The sequence below is a fragment of the Suricata suricatta genome, chromosome X (assembly GCF_006229205.1).
Source record: "Suricata suricatta isolate VVHF042 chromosome X, meerkat_22Aug2017_6uvM2_HiC, whole genome shotgun sequence".
NCBI classification, from domain to species: Eukaryota; Metazoa; Chordata; class Mammalia; order Carnivora; family Herpestidae; genus Suricata; species Suricata suricatta.
The window spans coordinates 107850501-107855698 of record NC_043717.1 but is presented as its reverse complement, the minus strand read 5'-3'; the positions used below and the strand labels follow the sequence as shown (position 1 = coordinate 107855698).

Below are 5198 nucleotides of genomic sequence, written 5' to 3'. Positions count from 1 at the left end.
CTTCCAGCCAAATATCTGCTTGGACTGTAATGTCAGTGAGATGTAAACCTTTTATTGTGTTAAGTCAGAATGTTAAGAATTGTGTTAACAATGGAGAATTGCTCTTCATAGCAGTCAGCTTAGCCTGACACCATGCTTCCACTCTTACCCCTCCCCATGTCTTCTATTCTCCTTACAGAGGCCAGTGTAATTTACCTACAATACATATCTGAGCATATTGTTATCTACCACCCTCCAAATACCAACAGATGAAAATTCTTAAATGCTTGCCCTGGACATTAGGAGAGTTCAAAATTCTTAAGATGGCATACAAGGTCTACCCCTGTTGAGCTTTCCCTGATCTGTCCCTATTCATTCATTCATTCACCCATCCATCCATCCATCCATCCATCCATCCATCCTTCACCCATTGATTTATTCAGTGAATATATATTGAGCACCAACTATGTGTCTGTAGATATATTAGGTCTGGGGATATATTAAGGGTAAGAGAGAAAGGAGGAAAATCATTTGGGGCTATTATATTTGTCTCTAGCTCTAACACTCCAGCTCTGACTGGAGACTAACTAGACAGACCCAACCACGGCATCAGACCGGGAGACTTCCCTGGAGGGATACAGATAAACCAAAACCTGATAACGCAAGTTCCAGCCTAGCCCAAAGAGGGAATAGGAGAATTTGAAGACATTTACCTACATGGACCTCACGAATAAGAAGAGTAGTGGGTCCAAGATATTTTAGGAAGTACATTTGTCAGGATTTGGGAACTGACTATGGAGGGGGAGAAAAGGAGCCTAGGCCGAGTGCAGATGGCAGGCTGTGGGGAACATGCCAGTACCACACTGTGTCGATTACTGTAGCTTTGTAGTTAAGTTTTGAAATCAAGAAGACTGAATCCTCCAACTTTGTTCTTCTTTTCCAAGATTGTTCTGGCTATTCTGGGTCCCTTGAATCTCCATACGATATTTGGGATCACGTTGTCAATTTCTGTAAAGAAGCCCGCTGGCATTCTGACGGGGATCACACTGAACGTATATATCAATTTCAGGAGTATTGCCATGTTAACAGTCTTGTCTTCCAACCCATGAATGTGGATGTTTTTCCATTTATTTAGGTTTTTAATGTCTTTCAACAGTGTGTGGTAGTTTTCCTCACACAAATGTTGCACTTCTTTTATTAAACTTATTACTATTTTGTTTTGATGCTATTGTAAATGGAATTGTTTACTTGTTTCATTGTGAAATTGTTCATTGCTAATGTATACAACACTGTTGTGTGCTGATCTTGTATCCTGCAGTTTTACTCAACTCATTTATTTCTTCTGACAGTCTTATTTTCTTAATTTTTTTTTTCTGAGAAAGAGAGTGGAAGCAGAGGACGGGCAGAAAAAGGGGGAGACAATCTGAAGCAGGCTCCGAGCTGTCAGTGCTGACTCAGGCTCAGGCTGTGATCTCACAAACAGTGACATCATGACCTGAGCCAAATTCAAGAGTCAGATACTTAAACGGGTGAGCCACCCAAGCACCTGTCTTCTGAGTTTTATCTGGAAATTCCTTAGGAATGGCTACATATAAAATCATGTCATCTGCGAATAGACATAGATTCATTGCTTCGTTTTCAGTCTGGATGGTTTTTTCCTGCCTAATTGGCCCAGCTAGAACTTTTAGTACAATGATCAATACGAATCGCACAACTGGGCATCTTTTTCTTACTCCTGAATGTGAGGGGAAAGCTCTTGGTCTTTCACTGAGTACATTAGCTGTGGGTTTTCCTAAGTGTTCTTTATCAGGTTGACCAAGTTCCCATCTATTCCCATTTTTTGAGTTTTTTTTTAATCATGAAACGAGGCTGGGTTTTATCAATACTTTTTATGTATCTATTGATGTGGGGTTTTTCCCTTTGTTTTATTGATATTGTATCCCAGTTTCCTTTTTAAGCTAAAATCTAGAGTGTCTGGGTGGCTCAGTCAGTTAAGCATCCAACTCTTGATTTTGGCTCAGGTCATGATCTCACATTTCACAAGTTGAAGCCCCTGGGCTCTGTGCTGACAGAGCAGAGCCCACTTGAGACTCTCTATCCCTCCTTGCTCTCATAAAAAAAAAAAAAAAAAAAAGGTAAAATCTTAAGAAGCTCAAGATATAAAACAGAGTGGCAGGTTGATCTGGTGGAAGCAGGGAGAGAAGCCAGGGTCCCAAGAAGAGCAAGTAACCCCCATGGCTGTCACCAAAAACTCATCACTGGGCCTGGCTCCGTCAGCCAACTAAGCCCTGAGCCTGAGCCTCAGGCGGCCGTGGTTGGCAGGGCTGGCTGATTACAAGTACCCAGCCCCGCTATCAACAGCAGCTCATTAGCATCCTGCAAATTGTGTGTTTATCCTGGCACAGGGTGCCAGAGCCAACTCCCCCGCTACCCCTCTGGCTGGAGGATTGATCTCGGGTCTTTGGAATCCTCAACACTTGCCTTTTTTGATGGTAGCTCTCCATTAAAGAGTTCGGATCCATGGTTACGGCAAAGCTTGTACTTCTGAAACCTTGATTATAATCAACCCACAATACAGAGGTTCCGTATCTCAAAAAGATTGCAGACAGCCCACTGATTACTTTTTGGGAAGACTGATTAAGACATTTATTACAGAAAGTGAATGCATCCAATGTCCCCAAATACATTTGTGACAAGAGCAGACACACCGGAGACACAGACAACAGTTGCTACATCACAGTCTTGTTTTTTCCAAAGGATAAAACATCACTCAAAAATGGGGTGACGGGGTTGGGAGAGAGGTGGTTAGAGAAAGCAAGTACTGTCCTTTTGATTTAAAAAACAATAGGTCGGCGTTGCAAGAACACATACTGTGGGCCCAGGAAGCAAGACACGCTGAAGCCTTAGGCGGTGACACCGTCCGCTGTAGCATCTCAGAGAAGCTAGACCACCGAGAGGAGCGACTTTGTGCTGGGGTGAAAACGGGGGCCAAGTGACCTTAACTGGAATCTCTTTAGAACAAAATGCCTGCTTAGTCAGAGATCACTCATGCAGCTCCCCCGCTTGTTCAGCCAAAAGCTTGGGGAGGGGGCACAAGTATCATCCCCTTCGACGGCTGGCACATCTAGTTACAACCAGATAGTCACCACTTAGCTAGTTAGCTCTCCTTGAGCTTCTCTTCCATGTTTGAGGAGGGTGACCAGTTCCCAAATCTTGGCCTGGTACATCGTATGTCTAGTGGCAGCACCTTTAGCCTCTGATGCCAAGCGACGGCTAGAGGACAGTGACAAGGGCATGGCTGAGGCAGGGTGGGCAATCTTGGAACAAGTGCCTCTGGGCAAATTCGGGACCAAGGGTTTTTAAATTAGTGGTTGTTTTCCAGAAGAGCTAGAAAAACACACTTAGGACAAATGTTTCTGACATGAAAAAGAATGACTATGAACACAGATTATGGGTTGGGCCAGTGACCATGACGGTGACATACCCATCCAGGACCGGACAGGGTAGGGAGGACACAGCCTGCAGACATTCAAGTTTCCAAATAGTGAATTTTAAGAAAAAAGCCGCTTTCTCCTGACTAACATCACTAAAATGCCCCAGAGCGCTTCACGGCCTCAGACATACAGAGTAGTCATGCTAGGCAGCACTGACCCTCACCCACAATATAGTATCTTCCTTTGCCATCGACGGTCAAGCCGGATCGGCCCTCCAAAGGGTATTCCACACCCCCACCTGCCACTGTGGCCATCACGTCATCTTTCCCCAACTTGGACAGAGCACCCCACCGGCCAAGGACAAGCCAAGCTTCCCCCGCGTTAACATGTGATCGACAGCCATGTTTGCAATCAGTGAACTCAAATTGGGGGCAGGCCATCGTACTTTGCATGACACGTGTGATGCTTAGCACTGTCCCCTCTCACTGCGGTTCAGGGGACAGAAGTGGTCGCTCCAGATCCCCTGGACTGTTGAGCATAATGATGTACTGGGGGCAGGGGCGGTGGAAGAGGAAAGAGAAAGCCTGAAATGTTTGAAACACCATACCCTTAGGAGGACGTTTTTGCTACATAGCAATGAATTTGGCCCCACAGCGTGGGGGGAAATAGGGCGGTGGCAGGAAGAAAAAAAAATTAAACCTACATAGTAGTCAGCCTCAATCCTAACCGCCCACTTTCCAGCACCTCTGAAGGCGGCTCAACCTGGCCTGGGTTAAGTTATATTGGCTCCTACATTCAGCAGTTCAGACTTCACCTTATGCCGCTCAGACACAAATAAAATCATGCAGTACCTTCAAGTAGCCTCTTCCTAAGCAAGCTGGCCGCGTTCGTTAAGAGAAGATACCAGACGTGTGGGGAGGCAAGTCCCCAAATACAGTGGAGTGCATTGTTAACTAAGACTGCTAGGAGTCAGGAAGTTAGGCTGTTATAGTAGAGAACAGTTTTAAAAATGTAATACTGTTTATTTAACTTCAAAAACATTTAAGCATTCTAAACATACAAAAAAAAAATAACAGAATGTTGCAGATTGTGTTTAGTACAGAAGGTTCTTGAACTTTCATTGATGCAGTGGCTCTTCGCTTTGCTGACAATGAAGAGTTCTACAGTTTGTTTCAAAACAAACAGTTTAAAACTACGCACTTAACTAAAAAAGATCCAAACACTTCTCATGCCAGCTGACCCCCCCCCCCTTTCCACAGCTAAGAATGGCAGCAGAATGCTAGGTCACTATGTACAGAAACAAGACAACCTGAAGCTAAACGGATGCCCACTGCAGTGTCCACAGGCCCAGCCTCACCGTGCACGCCCTGAGCTACAGCCCCTCCAAAAGGCATCTCCCCCACAGCCTCAAGCCAAGCAAGGAGCATCAAGACTTTGTCTCAGTTGTTCTGTCCTTTTTACAAACTATAGATATGTACAATTGAGAACTCAGGATTTCTAGCCAATAACCATAGCGTTAACACCACCTTACAAATTCAAAAAAGAAAATGCCAGAAACATCTTTAAATGCCTTGTCACACCAACAACAAAGTGCACAGAGTGAGGAGAACACGAGAGCCTTTTCATTTTAAAAATGTTTGGAAATATGTACAACTTTGATACAGTTTCAGGGTGCTCCGGACACCCACGGCCGCTTCATGTAAACCACTGACAATTTCTAGAGCACTTTGAAGAGACTACGATATGACCATGACCCAATTGTGTGATTAAACCTAACGAGGGCAA

At 44.5% G+C, this 5198-nt stretch overlaps 1 protein-coding gene across 1 annotated transcript in view; it reads right to left on the bottom strand.

Moving 5' to 3' along the window:
• Positions 1–5013: 5013 nt before the first annotated feature.
• HMGB3 (high mobility group box 3) overlaps positions 5014–5198 on the bottom strand; it is a 2350-nt gene continuing 2165 nt past the window's right edge. Inside the window, exon 5 of the transcript XR_003905043.1 lies at positions 5014–5185. The gene's annotated coding sequence lies outside the window, so the exon portion shown is untranslated. The remainder of the gene's footprint in view (positions 5186–5198) is intronic.